At 35.0% G+C, this 17,161-nt stretch overlaps 1 non-coding gene across 1 annotated transcript; it reads left to right on the forward strand.

The window, feature by feature from the left end:
• Positions 1-627: 627 nt before the first annotated feature.
• Positions 628-735, forward strand: LOC121231392 (small nucleolar RNA R71). The gene has a single exon (XR_005929450.1). It is a non-coding gene; the product is annotated as a small nucleolar RNA R71 (small nucleolar RNA).
• Positions 736-17,161: the final 16,426 nt, after the last annotated feature.

A 17,161-nucleotide genomic window follows, 5' to 3' on the forward strand; every position in this document is an offset into this window, starting at 1 on the left:
TGAATTGACACTTGCTGATTTTTAAGCACTGTTTTGGTGTTTTGGGAAAGTGTTTTTGACACCGAGATGAATTTTGTCAATATCTCCTCAAGGTTTAGCTTCTTTTCCTGCTGGTAAGGCGATTGGAAGCCTGAAGAGTTTTGTGGTATTTGATTGCTGTGACCACCCCAAGAAAAGTTGGGATGGTTCCTCCAACCTGCATTGTAAGTGTTACTATAAGGATTATTTTGAGGTCGAGGATTATTACCCATATAGTTGACTTGTTCGTTCGTAGTACTATGGTCGTAGGTTAGGCATTCTGGATTATTTATCCCTTCTCCATTTATATCACACTGCATCACTGGATGTACCTGAGTAGAACCATACAAACCATCAATCTTTTTATTTAAGAGTTCTACCTGATTTGATAACATGGTGACTACATCTAGGTTGAAAACACCGGCTGAATTCATTGGTTTTGTTTGCATGACTTGCCACTGATAGTTATTTAGTGACATCTGTTCAATAAATTCATAAACCTCATTTGGTGTTTTATTGTTTAAAGTTCCACCAGCGGCTGCATCGATCAGTTGCCTTGTTGAGGTGTTCACACCATTGTAAAAAGTCTGAACCTGTAGCCATAGAGGTAACCCATGGTGAGGGTACCTTCTCAATAAGTCCTTGTATCTCTCTCATGCATCATAAAAGAGTTTCTAAATCAATCTGCACAAAAGAAGAGATATCATTCCTCAATTTAGCCATTTTAGCCGGCGAGAAATATTTAAGTAAAAATTTTTCAGTCATTTGTTCCCAAGTAGTGATTGACCCTTGTGGTAACGAGTTCAACCACTGTTTAGCCTTATTCCTTAATGAAAAGGGAAACAACCAAAGGCGAATGACATTTTCAGAAAAGCCATTAATCTTAAAGGTGTCGTAAAATTCCAGAAAATTTGCTAAATGAGTGTTTGGATCCTTGTCCTGCAAACCATCAAACTGAACAAATTGTTGTATCATTTGAATAGTGTTAGGTTTTAGTTCAAAATTATTTGCAGCAACAACAGGTCGAAAAATACTCGATTAGTTCTTGTTAAAGTAGGCTTAGCTTAATCATACATAGTATGAGGAGTAGGATTCTGACTTACTGGATTTGCAGCAACCACAGGAGGCAGCGGATTATTTTGATTTTTAGCCATCTCCTTGGTATTAGTGGTGTCGTCCTCGTGCTCTTCTTCTATATACTGTAAACTTTGCCTTATTTCTCTATGATTTCTGCGAGTTGTGCTTTCAATTTCACTGTCAAAAAGTAGGGGTCCTGACGGGTTTCTCTTAGTCATAAACTATAAAAACCTGCCAGAAACAAATAAAATAAAAATTAGTAAAAATAAAACAAAATTGAATTGCAATAAAAATAAAATGGCTAAAGTAATAAAAATTAAGCGTTCCTAATATCTTAGCCTCGACAACGGTGCCAAAAACTTGATGGTCGCTAAACTAACTCAAAATTCGACTAAGGCAAGCGCACCATCGAACAGTAGTATAGTTATGGTGAGACCGAAAATTTCGTATCCACAAGGACTAACAGTACTAGTAATTACTATCTTTTTATTATCTAGCCTAAAAATTAAAGGTATGTTTTTAAACTAAGACTAATTATCTAATTAACTAAGTACACGATAGAGATTAAAGTTGGAAAATACTTTTGGAAAACCTTTGGAGAAGATAATACCCAAGGAAGAATCCACCTAGACTTCACTTATTACTTTTGAATTAGACGATTTATTTGCTTGACTTAATCCATAGAAATCCCCGATTTATGTTATTATCTCTCTTAAGACTAAAAACAATTGACTCTAGGTTTATTAACTGAAATCTCTTTCTAATTAAAACCCCTATTGTCGTATTAACTCGTTCTATGGACTCCCTTATTAGATTTGAATCTAATTTGGCAGATTTATGCCGTCCTATCTCGAGGATTGCATACAACTCTACTTAATTATAGGGGATCTACTCTTAAACAGGGACTTTTGCTCCACTGAATAAGCACATCAGAATCTGAATTAATATCCTAAAATATTAAAAGAAGGATTAAAACTTACAATTAAGAATAAGAACATGTATTTATCATATAATTCAAATAGTAATAAGACCTGTCTTAGGCTTCATATCTTTTAGGTATTTAAGGAGTTTAGTTCATAACAATGGGGAAAACATCTCAAAATTGGGAAAATAACAAAACATAAAGAAACCCAAAGACTTCGGTAGAAATTGAATGGAGATCTTCAGTCTTGAAGTAATTCCTGCTTCCGAGTTGATTCCAATGGCTGTTTTCGAGTATTTTCTACCTTTTGCTCTCTGTGTCCCTTTTAATCCTCTTCTAGGGTGTTTAAATAGACTTTGGAATGCTTCAAAACCCTCCAAATTAGCCTTTTCCGAGTAGAATTAGACTTGGGCTCGACAGGGACACGGTCGTGTGCCACGCCCGTGTGAAGGTGCTCAAACCGTGTGTAATTCTGAGTTGGTTTTTAGTTGACACGGCCATGACACATAGACATATAGCCTGCCCGTGTGCCTCACACGGGCATGTGGTTTACTCGTGTGGAAGTGCCTAGGCTGTGTGAAATACTGCGATAAGCCCATTTTGTCAGTATTTGGCCCGTTTCTTGCTCTTTTCACCTTCCTATGCTCACATAAGTATAAAACATGAGTTTAAAGGATTAAGAGCATCAAGTTCACTAAATCTTATGATAAATCATACAAAAATATGCCAAGCATGGGATAAAAATATGTATATATTATGGTTTATCAACTGGAGTACCCCACAGTGAAAAGCTTGGTCTCGCGAAACCTTTGTCGGTCAGCTCTTGCAACTGTGACTTCAATTCTTTCAGTTCAGCCGGAGCCATTCTATATGGGGCAATAGAGATGGGTGTCGTTCCTGGGATTAGCTCAATACTGAATTCAACTTCTCTAACTAGAGGTAAACCCGACAATTCCTCCAGAAATACATCCACAAACTCGCACACAACTGGCACTGATTTGATTTTCAATTCTGATTCTTTTGTATTCAATATATATGCCAAATAAGCTTCATACCCCTTTCTCAAGTATCTCTGAGCAATCATTGAAGAAATCATCATTGACGACTTATTTGTATCATCTGATTCAACCTGAAGAATTTCACCGTTTTCACATTTGAATTCTATAACTTTCTGTCTACAATTCACTATAGCCTCATGTAGTGTCAACCAATCTATACCCAGTATTACATCAAATTCATCAAACGGAAGTAACATCAAGTCGGTCGGAAAATAATGATCTTTAACCGTTAAAGGACATTTCTTACATACTTTATCAACTATCACATTCTTTCCTAACGGGTTAGACACTTTAATTACAAATTCTATAGACTCAACAGGTATATTCATACTAGATGCCAACTTTATACACACATAAGAATGAGTGGAGCCAGGGTTTATCAAAGCAATAACATTAGTATCATAGAGAGAAAATTTACCAGTGATCACATCAGGTGAAGTTGCATCCTCGCGTGCACATATGGCATAGGCTCTAGCCAGAGCCCTAGCTTCAGACCACATTGCCGTATCTCGCATCACATTCTTACTACCGGAAATCATTCTTGGCTTTTCTCGAGGGTCTTCCCCTAGGAGCTGCACCACTTGGTCTTGGACTATAAATTCTTTCTTTCTCTATCCTCTCGGGACAATCCTTAATAAAGTGGTCTAAAGAACCACATTTGAAACAAGATCCTTCACTCACTTTACAGTTGCCAGAATGACACCTGCCACATTGCGAACATTTAGCCTTGAAAGGTTTAGCGTTACCCACGCTTGCCACAGATGTAGCCTGAGATCTGAAACTCAAATTCTGCTTTCTACGATTCCCGTATGAATGTCCAGCTAACACATGTGAATGAGAATACATCTTTTTAGATTTCTTAGACTGGGATGGAAACGACTTACTCATGTACCTCTTTCTTGTATCTCTTGCATCAAACTCGACCTTCTTCCTCTCTTTAACCAAGTCTTCGAATTTAAAAGCCCGTTCAACAAGTACCACAAATTCTTTCAACTCAAGAATACCCACTAATGTCTTAATATCCTCATTGAGCTGATCTTCAAATCTTCTACACATATTAGCTTCGGAGGGTACACACTCCCGAGCATATTTACTAAGCCTGATGAATTCTTTCTCATATTCGCTAACTGTCATACGACCCTGTTTCAATTCTAGGAATTCCTTACACTTCTGTTCGATGAACCATTCGCTAATATATTTCTTTCAAAATTCCTCTTAAAAGAATTCCCAAGTAACCCTCTCTGGTGGTACTACAGATATCATGGTCCTCCACCAGTGATACGCCGCATCTCTCAACAGGGATATGACACATTTCAAGCACTCATCGGGTGTACATGAAAATTTTTCAAATATATGTATTGAGTTCTCTAACCCGAACTTTGCTCTTTCAGGGTCACTATTGGCATTTACCCTAAATTCCTCAGCACCTTGTTTCTGAATTCTATCAACAGGTGTTCTAGGAAATCTCATGAAATCCATATATTGAGGCATCACAGGTGTGGGTTGAGGATTTTGGGGAGGTTGAGCATTCGAGTTTGTTCGAACGAACTCCGTGTACCATGCATTCATCATGTTGAGAAAGGCCTCTCTGCCTCTTTCTCCTCTACTTACAATTTCGGGCCTACTTTTAGATGGCATTGCTCCTTCAGCTGGAGTAGGCGTATTATTTTTTACATCATCCGCCACTGCCTTATCGGGTCCATTTTCTATATGAAAACACATTTTAATATTGTCAAGAGTCGTCACACTATCATTACTTATATATATATACGTATGGCATGTATAACTAGACTCAAATACGCTAGGTTAGTCTGAGAATCAACTAAACCATAGCTCTGATGCCACTAAATGTAACACCCCTTACCCGTACCCGAGATCGGGACAAGGTACGAGGCATTACAGAACATAAACAGGGTATTTTCGGAAAATACAAGTCATAAAATTTCATTCCAAATTAAAATCGATCAGACAAAATCAATTTGTCCTTATCATGGACCTACGGGGTCCAAAACATAATTAAAAGTAACCTGAAACTAAACTGAGAACTTAAGAAAATTCTAAGAAAGTTTCTAGGTTTAAGCCTCACACGTCCGTGTGGAGGCAATGCGCACGCCCGTGTGCTTTAGGGACACGCCCGTGTCCCTTACCCATGTGGAATTTTTAGAATATATTTTTCATTTCGAACTTACAGGGGTTTCACATGGCTGAACACACGCCCGTGTCCCTTACACGGCCTAGACACACCCGTGTCATCACCTGTTTCCAAAAACCTAGACATTCTATTTATGATGTAATCATTCATTTAGGGGCACATGGCCAAGGCACACGCTCGTGCGCTAGGCCGTGTCCTCCACACAGCTGAGACACACAGTCGTGACTCTGCCCACGTGTTTACTACCATGCATACTGACTTAGAAATTTTTGGTGCAGGGGACACACAACCATTCAACATGCCCATGGGGCAGACCGTGTGCCACACACGGCCTAGGCACATGCCCGTGTGGACCTTTTTGGAGCCTATTTTCCAAGCCAATCGTCACCCTCAATCACTCATACATTCAACCACACTTTATAACATGCAACATGACATATTTGTGCACTCAAACATTCCACATCATGGCACTCTCACATATTCATAAAGTATTCCTAATGTATATTCATTTGTTACACTATTTCATGCATTATTAAACTTGTTATCATGACTTCAATTTGTGCATTCATACTTATGGTCATTTTAAGCCATTAGGTCATCTCTTATCCTTTAGCACCCAATTCATACTTTACCATACGTCATCGATCAAAAACATATCACATCATTATCATGCACTCACAAAGCAATAATATATCTTACCATTAAAAACACTAACACATGCATGCATAGGTAATTAGATTACAACCCAAATGATCAAATATGAGCCATATCACATGATTATTACAAAATGAATCATCATTATCATAGGCCTTCACAATTTGGCCAAATAGCATGACACATATCACAAAATAACCAAGTCTCCTATACATGCCATACTCAAAATAATAATTTCACTATACCCAATAGTCTTTTGATAGTGTGATCGAATACTCTGATAAGTTTCGATCCCCGAGCTAGCTTGGCAGAACTACAAATGATGAAAAAAGAGAGGAGAGTAAGCATTAAAGCTTAATAAGTCCACATGCAAATAATATGCAATAGTGGTAAACAATTAATATGCGAAAACATGATAATATATACATAGAGATTATTTTTCCATTCAAACTTCATTGCTTACTCATCATATGCACATCTATATACTTGCTCATCGTAAACCGATCTTTATTAAGGCATTACTCATAGGTTTAGTATACATACCTGTACTCATCATAAGTATCCATAACCATACCTCTTTCATATGTCTTTCTCGGGACTCTTATTACATTCTTTACAATACCCGTTGAACATTCAGAATACTATTGGATACGCGAAAACCTTGCACATAAGTGCCTCATATACAAACATAGCTAAAGATACCACATAACATGTAACACATCCATAAGAAACTCGTACCTCTCAACGAGCTCAGATGTTACATGAATCACATCCACTATGAACTCGGACCTCTCAACGAGCTCGGATGCTACATATCTCACAAACTTGGACTACTCAATGAGTTCTAACCTCTTAGTTCCTAGTGACATGTCACTTGTATCCTAAACTACTCCTAAGGTTCAAACTGGAATTTTTCTCACTTGTATATAGTATCTCCATCGTACTTGCTCGTAACGTCACAAATCACGACCATAACAACATTCATGCTTTCATAACAATCAATAAGCATATAACTCATAATTAAAATAAAGCATTTATCACATTATATTAATGCATTTAAAACATACTACCATACCACATTATTTGTATATGTACTTACCTCGGTACAAAACGGTGGTAATCGAGCCTAGTCGTTGTATACTTTATTCTTTCCTTGATCAAGTCCCGATTCATGTTTTTCTTGATCTATAATGCTACATTTAACTTATTTATTATTCACATTATTCAAATGGGTCCATAAATCATACTTTTGCAAATTTACATTTTGATCCCTAAACTTTCACATATTTATGATTTAGCCCTTAGGCTCGTAAAATGAAACGCATGCATTTTCTTAATTACCCAAGCTTGGCTGAACCTTTTCTATGCTCATATCAGCCCATATTTTCTTTTATTTCACATTATTTCTACTCACATTCACACTTTTACAAACAAGTCCCTTGTTTAGGTGTTTTCACTAAAAATCACCTAATAAAATATGTTCACCATGCATCAAACATTCATATTCCTTCATAAATCATTAAAATACAAGAATTTCATGCATGGGTCAATTTTCATACATGAACCCTAGCTCAAAATATATTTAGAAATGAGTAGATCATGTTACCGGGACTTTAAAAATACAAAGAATATTAAAAATGGGGTTAGGGAACACTTACTATTGAGCTTGGAAATGTTGAACAAAACCCTAGCTATGGTGTTTTTTTTGTTTTCGACAGCCAAGGAGGAAGAGGACACATTTTTGGTTTTATTTTCCCTTTTTATTCTTTTAATTACCTAATGACTAAAATGCCCTTAGGATTTCTCTTTCCAATTTTTCCTATGCATGTCCATTTTTGTCCAAAATTATATAAATTAGTCAAATTGCTAATTGGAACCCCCTAATTCATAATCTAAAGAAATTTCATGCTAAAAGCTTCTAGAATGCAAGTTTTGCACTTTATTCAATTTGGTCCCTAAAATGCAATTGAACATTTTACGCTTAGAATTTCTTCATGAAAATTTCACAAAGCATGCATTCATAACATAAACCTCATAAGAATCATATAATAATTATTTCTATGTCAGATTTATGGTCTCGAAACCTCTATTCAGATTAGGCCCTAATTCGGGATGTTACAAAAGTTGTCAAGCTCCTGGGTAGAAATATCGAGTCCTCTGCATTCCATAATAAAGTTTGTTCTCTCTTGAAGCTGACCCAACCATTCCAATTAATGGATGTCGAAAATGGATATTTCTTGGCGAATTTCCAGAACTCGGAGGACTTTGAGAAAGTTTTGTGCCAAGGGCTGTGGATCGTGTATGACCAGTACCTAACAGTACAACCTTGGACTGTAGACTTCAACACAACACAAGCCTATCTAAGCATGGTCATGGTGTGGATTCAACTCCCAAGTCTGCCTAGGCACCTGTACAAACGAAAGGTCCTATGGGAGATAGGGGTTGTAGGGAAAGTTGCCAAATTGGACTTCAACACAAAAAATTGGGGTTAGGGGACAGTTTGCGAGAATGGCGGTATATGTAAACTTAGATAAGGTTTTGATATCGCAGGTTTTAATTAACGAGGTTCTACAACGAGTAGAATATGGGTATTTACCCACTGTATGCTTTTTGTGTGTGCATTATGGCCATGTTAAGGAGCTTTTTACTAAAAAGGAGAGTGGGCAAAAGATGTTGGAGGGAAGCGATGCGAATGGGAAAGGAGAGCAACGAATGAATTCTGCCACAATAGCGAATGATTCAAGGACAGAATCTAAAAAATATGGGCTCTGGATGTTAGTGGAAAGGATAAGTCAAAGACCACCACTAGCTATGAAGGGGAATGACGATGAAGTTTCCGGGGTCTCAAGCACGTCGTGGTTTCATGCTTTGGAAACACTAACAAGGGTAGAAGACTGTTAGATGCAAGGATTCAAGATAGAGGCTGGTTCGGGCCATACAATAGTTGGCCTTGTCTAAATGGTGGTTTAGGCCTTCGACACTTGAAAGATCAAAACCCCTCTTTTTTGCTAAAGTTATGGTATATCCTCGTCACCAAAGGGGAAGATCTATGGGTTAGGGTTCTGCGTTCAAAGTATGGGATAATAGAAAGGATTCCCGAGGATATTAAGAGACAAAGTTGTTCGAGTATTTGGAGAGGAATTGCTAAGGCTTGGCCACTTCTGAAAGAAAACTTATATTGGACGATAGAAACATGAACATCGATACGATGTTGGGATGATCCTTGGGTCCCAAAGTTAGGGCCTTTAAAAATGTATGTATCACGCACATATAGGCCAATCACAGACTGTTTTCTTAAGGATATGATAGCATTAGATGGAGCATGGGAATATAGAAGCTTTTAAAGAACGACTTCCGAAAGATATTATTAAAAAGATTGCAAGCATTCCCCCACCGCATCCCTAGATGACCCTAATAAAATCTATTGGAAAAATACCGTTAATGGTAGCTTTTTAGTTAAAAGTGCGTATCATATGTTGAAAGCGACTACGTGGAACGAAAAGGAGACTAAATGGAAGGTAGTTTGGAAATATCAAGGACCACATCATGTTTGTTTTTTTCCTGTGGCTTGTTTATAAACAAAGGTTGCTTACTAATCAGGAACGTGTATGGAGGGGTATTAGACAAAGCATGGCATGCCTAGTTTGTCATCTTGAAACAGAGATATTCTGGATGTTCTTCAGGATTGTTCAACTAGTAGCAATGTATGGAAGTACTTTGTGCTAAGAAATTACCAGCCACAATTTTTCTCTAGCAATCTCCCAGAATGGATAATGACAAATTTGGGTAATTCTGGAGGGATGATGACATATAGGATCCCTTGGTCTACTCTTTTTGGTTTGCTAATATTGCGCATATGGAAAAACAAAAATATCTTTGTGTTTTAAGTATTATCTTGGAATTTCATGGAAACAAATATCTCTAAGTTGGGCTAAGCAATATAGCATAGCACAAAGGTTGATCCCAACAGGAGAAAGTTCGGTAGAACCTGAAGTTATTTTAGGACGAGACTGGAATAATAAGGTAGCAGAATATTAAGTTTAGGTAATTTGCTTAGTTAAGTTTTTTTACACAGAAAAAAGTGATATGAAGTGATATAAAAACAATTTAAAATTGCAAAAATAAAATATAATTAAGGGTATTTAGAATTTTTATAACAATTATCTATCAAAAATAATTTTTTAATTAAAAAAGTATTTTTATATAATTTAAATATTTTTAAATATAATTATTTAATAAAAAATTTCACCACAAAGTGGCCGTGATGAAATTGTACCATCATTTTATGATCATGACTTCCTACTAGGTTAATGACACGACTTAAAATTTTGTTACTTTCTACGTCAAATTGTAGTTTATATTTTTAAATATAAATTTAATATTGTCGCATTCTAATTAATCAACAGTACGTATATTAAATATTAATAAATTATTGTAAGAGTCCATGCTACTATCTTTATTTCGTTCAAATAATAAATCAAAAGTGTCATTTATAAAATTTATTTTCGATGATGACATAAGATTTAGTGACAAAAAAGAAGAAGTCAAATTGAAGGCAAAAAGTTACTAATAATGTTTCTCACTATTTTTTTATTATAATTATTAACGTCAAAAATTAAATGACACAATTGTATGATGTTGAAAATCGTCATATAAAATATAAAAAAAATAACAAACAGTGATAAATTATTGTGCTTGTCACGTTAAACCTAATTTTTATGACAAAAAACAATGCACCACCTTTTATATATTGTTAATACAAGGAACTAATTATCACGAATAAAGTTTATTAATAATTAGTAATATATAGATAAAAACTTTTTTAAAATAAAAAATAATAATTCATCACTAAAAAATAACTTACATTAGAGATGATGAAAAATTGTCACAATTTTCTTGAGAAGTTATTAAAACATTTCCCACCAAATTATGTAGGATGCAAATTTTGACGCCAAACATATAATGGCATAAATTTATGATTTTTTTATTTAAAATTTTCATATAAGACTTTTTGTCAATCATTAAACATGACCATTTGTTGTTTTCGTCATATTTGGAGTATATTACGTGCCATTATTTTAAGGGCGACATAGAAAATTTGCCACTAATTGATAATTTTGTTGTAGTGTTAATAGGTGAAAAGCTGAAACTTAATTATAAATCATTTGAGCTCTAATTATATATGTCCAATCGATTCCTTTGTTAGCTGAATGTACAATCAAATGAACAGAAATGAATGAAATTGGAGAAATGGGTCACATTCACAAATGAATGTGTTTTCTCACTATGTATAGAAATTGTAATGCCCCAACACCCGGCCTAGAATTTTGGACCGAATCTTAGAGGTTACATTGGCCACCAAAAGTGGTGGAAATAAAAACTTTAATTCAAACCAAGAAAACCTTTTTGTTCGTTATGTTTGATACTATTAAACCGGCGTCAAACATTTAGAAATAACATCCACAATTTCTAAAGTTCAGTCCAAATAACACCTTACGAAAGTCCAACATAAAAACTTGTACCACAATTTATATAGTTGTTTTTCAAACCAACTTAAAATTAACCATATAAAACTTAAGAGAATTTACTTAAACCAAATCAAATTGTATCTTTCTAAGACCTCCGATATACCGAGTCCAGCTTCAAAACACAAAATGTACCTGAAAGGAAAGACACTACAGAGATGAGCTGCACGAGCTCAGTGTGAGTCCAAAACATAAACAGATAGCAAAAGACAGTGTGACATAATAAATACTTCAGACAAGCATGTGCATAAAAATATCACTTACGAAAGTCTCAATTAGCATGTCAAATATAATATTAAACCAAAAAAATGATTTTCCAGCCATACACAATAATCATATCATATTTCATGACATTAACTACACTGTCAATAACCAGAAGTTCACACAAACAGACAAAATATTTTGACAAACAACGTATATTCAGATGCGAACATATGCACAAGTCAAAATCCCACCCACCAACCAAACATCACTTCGTCCATTTAGCACACCACATAAGGGTTATGGTAGGCTCATCCATCATGCACACCACATAGAACCATAATAGGTTCATCCACCCAACACGCCACAACGTGGAACTATGCCACTTGAGTAACTGTATACAACTGAGTTGATATACGTATAGGATAGTGCAGTAAACCTCTATAGAAAAGTATCGTAGTTAGAACTGCTAAGTCTATCTCCCTTCCTTTCATAACTAGATCCCAAAATTTTCATGCTATGCAGCAATGCACACATTACGCAGACATTATACAAAAACGAACATTAACAGTTCCAGTTGAACAGATTCATATTTGATTACACTTGTATTCTAATAATCAGTTACGACAATAATAATAAGCTCATACTTATTCATCACATAAACGAGCAATAAGATTAAAGCCCATAATCGCACATATATACACGAACCAAACTAAATTGTGTCCCAAACACACTTATTGAGGCTTGACCGAGGGTCAAATTACATAGAAACATAAAACAAACAATTTATGACTCAAAATAAAAATTCTACAAAATAGGGCCACATGGCCGTGTGCCTCGATCGTGCGGAAGTGCCCAGGCCATGTGGGGGTCTATATGCCCATGTGGAGCCCACACACTCCCATGTGTAGGGGACACACGCTCGTGTGAGTAGCCCATGTAACTCACTGTCCAAAAATGCCAAAAATAAAGAGTAGAGGAGACACGGTCATATGGAGATCTCACACGCCTGTGTGGGACACATGCCCGTGTGGCCAGGTCGTGTGGCACCAAAATTCACCCAAAAACCCTAATTCCTAATTTCACACGGCCGTGTGAGCTGCTCATGTGGGGCACACGCCAGTGTGGCCACCCGTGTGCTCATGAAACCACACCGAAATAGCCTAAAATTTGTGTTTTTGACACTGAAACAGTCCTCATTCCTTAGAAATTTGGAAATATACGAAAATATGTCGAATATCAAGCAATCCATCAACAACTTTAACACTTAAAAACAACAGTTTAGGAAACACACCTTAAATCAAAATTGCAAACAACCAAGACTGATCGCTTCGTATCCACAAAACTATTCTGACTCACATCTGATTACGCGAAACATAGAAGAGTAATCTCTTTTGACGGAACAACAAACAAATTGTGTAAAACAGAAGAAGCAAAAACAAACACAATTAAAATTGGAAAGAAAAAGAAGAACGAGGGGAAGAAAAAGAAAAGAAAAAAAATAAAGAACTTGAAACTTGTTTTTGATTTTAAAGTGAACTTCCCTTCTTAAAAATAAAATAAAACAACATGAAAACAAATATATATCAAAAACATTCACAGGGATTCGAACACGAGACCCAGAGATTCACTAACACACAACTAACCACCATACCGACAAGCCCATTCTAACATTAAAACATGAAATTGAACCCAAATGTTCAACCTACTCATTGACCTTAACAACAAACCTCAAAACTTTTAACCCCAGATTCCGGGATGTTATAGAAATGACTTGAGAATTAATTTAAAGTTTCAAATTATTATTTATTTAATAATAATTAAATAGTTAAAGTTAAAAAAATTAAATTAATTAGTTATTATGAATACATTGAATGTGAAAATTAAATGTATTTCCTTATAGATTCTTTTACGATAAAATTGTCATGAGAAATTAATTTAGTTAATTTGATTAATTAAATTAATTAATTAAATAAAACTTATTTTGAAATATAGAAAACAAATATTTGATTGGATTAAATTATAAAGTGTTGAGTATAATTGGATCCCTTATAAGAGAGGCCCAAAACCCCTTATATTACATGTGAGGGGTGACAACCCTAGTGTTATTATCTAGGTTATGTTGCTCCCCTCTCTTCTAGTTAGATTAGGATAGCGTTTTCTATTAAATAAATATTATTTCTGTTATTCTTATTTAACCGGAATTCTCCTATCTCTTTCTCTAAATAAATGGTACTATTAGAGCTATTTATGCACAAGTTTCATATATTGTTGTTTTGCTAGAAATTAGTGAGAATTAATTTTCTAAGAATAAATTATATTTTCTAGGAATTACAATTTCTACTTGTTTCTATTTGAGAGAATTAATTTCCTACTAAAAGTAATTAAATCATTTCTTTCTCTGTGTTTGACTCATGTTGTTTGAGCCCACATTCAACACAAATTGGGGTACAAGGATAGTGGACAAGGTTGTTCGGTTGAAAGTCAAGAACATTTTAAATTCGTCTCGCACAAAGCATAAATACTTTTTGGGAAAATTTTATTACTATATATATCACAAAAAGACTAGATTTTTTAATTTTTTTTAAACTTTTGTTGTGACTGAAAACCGTTTTCTAAATCAATTTTTTCCAACAATTTGGTATCATAGCTAACTTGAGCTATGTATAGTATAAATAGTTACCAAATTTTATCTCTTCTTCATGTTTTGTTTATTTTAACAATATGTGACATTCTTGTAATTATGTGCATGTTTTAGGTTATGTATGTAAATAAATATATTTTATTATATATATGATAAAGTAATTTTGTCAAAGTTATGATTCCTAGAAATTAGATTGAGTGAAAATTTAAGTTTTATTAAAATTTTAATATTTGTAATTAAGTCATGGACTATCAACTCTGCAAAGGCTTTATTTTGATTTATTTTAGAACAATTCATGTGAGTTGTAAACAGGCTTAAGTTTTTTGTAATCAAAATTTTTGGTGAATCTTGGAGAACCGAGATGTATCCAAAACTGATTGAGATAAAAAAAGGTTGGTAGTAGCGAGTGGTGTTTAGATGGTTTGCTGAAGACGGTGGCATCAACGAAGATAGTGGCATCATCAGCGACGACAGAAGTAAGTCGTGGTAGTAATGACAGTTCGATGGTAGATCCCTTTGGTGTTTTTTCAAAGTTTTGGGTTTTAGGTTTGCTTTCACTCAAAACACCCAAAGAATGCTTTGGGGTAATAAATGTAATTTTTTGTTATATGTTTTTCTAGGATTGAATCATGAAAACTTTAATGTGATAGAATAGTAATATTCAAATTGACTGAAAAGTATGTTCATGCATATGTATGATAAGCATGCCATATAGTTCAGGAAAAGTAGGGGTGAGCAAAACTTGATTTAACTAAAAAAATCAAATTTTTTTCGAATTTCAAGTTAATCAAATCGAGTTATTCGAGTCAACTCGAATTTTTTTCGAATTTCGAGTTCGAATCATGTTTAATTTTCAAATTTGAATAACTCGAATAATTTGAATAAACTAAATACCAAACTATAATATTTTACATTTTTATCCTAAACCCCCAAACCTTTTTACTTTTCCCCAATACTTTTACTCCCTCCCACTTTCTCCCCAAAACTTTTACTCTGTAACGCCCCGAATTTGGGCCTAGAAGGAATAGGCCTTGAGCATTGGAACAGTTAGGAGACTACACGTAAGTATTTAGTTTACAAGAAAATGACACAAACGCATGTTTGTTTCAGTGGTTAAGTGTTCTGGGAAGTGTTTGAGAAGTCCTGGGTTCAAACTTGGGCTTTAGCAAAAAAATTAATTTTAAGTGAATAGGGCCCTTGATTCTAGATAGTAGGCTTCTTTAATTAAATTAGGTAATATTTGACACAAATGAGCTTGTGGTCCTGTGGTAAGTGGTGTGTGGTAGTTGCTGGAGGTCTGAGGTTCAAGTCATGGCAATGTAATAGAGTATTTATTTTGTTACTCTGGCTATGTAAGAAGCAGATGGGGTTTGAGACTCTGTTGAGTGGAGTTTGACTTGGTCAGGGAGTGTTATGTAGAGGAAATCAAGGAGAGGGTTATGTAGAGATTTTAGGAGAAAAAGAAGGAAATTGAGTGTTTGAAGGTGTGGTGCCGAAATTGGACTGTAGGCATACAGAATTTCGGCTGATGTTGCCTTTCCAAAAAACTTAAGGCTTGTCAACTTTTTTTGTTCTTCCTCTTTTTTCTTCTTATGGGTTTTTGGGTAATTGAGGTTCTTTTCTTTTGTTTCTGAAGCCGACTTGTGTTGTTTGGAAGTACCTTTTTGGTCATAGTTGCTGTGAATTCACTTCTTTTACCAAAACTTCTTGTCCACGATTTTCTTTTCCTGCGCACCTTTTCTCAAACAACTTCCTTCTTGGCCGAATATCTATGGTCTGCTTACCTCTTCGCTTTTTTCGGTTTTAGCCTGTGGTGACCGATCCATTCTTTGTTTTTCTTCATCCTTCTCTTCACTGCAACCTAATCTTTGTTGGCCGAATAGTGCTCCTTGTGACACCCCTAATGTGACCCTAGTCAGAAAGTGGTTTCGAGACCGCTAAACCGAGTCACTAAAGTATTTGAGTATAATATTTATTGTCTAAAATATGTGAATATGAGTGTGTGAAAGTTTTAAGCTTCGATTTAGTTAATTGCATGTGAATTTAGTTAATAGGACTTATGTGTGACACTTTTGAAATGTGATAGGCTAATCTATAAGGATCTATTAGTGCATGTAATCAAAAGGGTGGACTTGCATGTCAATTTCCCCACTTTGATAGTAGTGGCCGGCCATGACAATGAGGATAGACAAAATGTGATGGGTAAAACATATTATAAACATTTTGTGATAACATGTTGTGTTAAGAACAATAAAATATGAGGGGAGTGGGAGGAGAAACCAAAGTTGTTTCATCCTTGCTCCCCCATTTTGCCGTAACTAGAAGAAAAAAAAGAGAAAAAGCTTCATCCTTTTTTATTCTTCTTGGCCGAAATGAAAAGAGGAAGAAGGGAGGGAAGCATTCGGTCATCTTAGGTTAATATTAAGGTATGTTAATGCTCTTTCATTGAAAATCTTTGTATATTTGGAGTGGTCATCAAGTATAGAAGCTAGCTCATGGCAAATGTTTTTGAAAAGTTATGAAGATGACATTCGGTCATGGATGTTTGTATTTCTTTGATGTTGTTTTTGATGCTTTAGTGTATTGAGGGTTGATTATAGATGAGTTGAGCTTGGTAAAATTAAATGTTTGTGGCTTAATTGCTTAATGACAATCGGCTATCTTGAAATGCTAAATTAGTGCTAAATTGTAAGTATTTAATTGAGTGTTAGCCGAAATTGAGCTTATGATAGTAATTAGAATTTGTGAAATTTATGCATTTTGTGAAATTTATGGCATGTAAGCATGAAGATTTGTGGATGTTTTAGAATTGGCCTAAGTGTTTTAGTCATTAATATATATATTGCCGAATGTATGCTTAAGGAATTGGTTAAGTACATTGTTGTTAAATGCTTGTTGTTTTTGTATAAT

This window comes from Gossypium hirsutum, chromosome A06, assembly GCF_007990345.1.
Source record: "Gossypium hirsutum isolate 1008001.06 chromosome A06, Gossypium_hirsutum_v2.1, whole genome shotgun sequence".
Taxonomy (NCBI): Eukaryota; Viridiplantae; Streptophyta; class Magnoliopsida; order Malvales; family Malvaceae; genus Gossypium; species Gossypium hirsutum.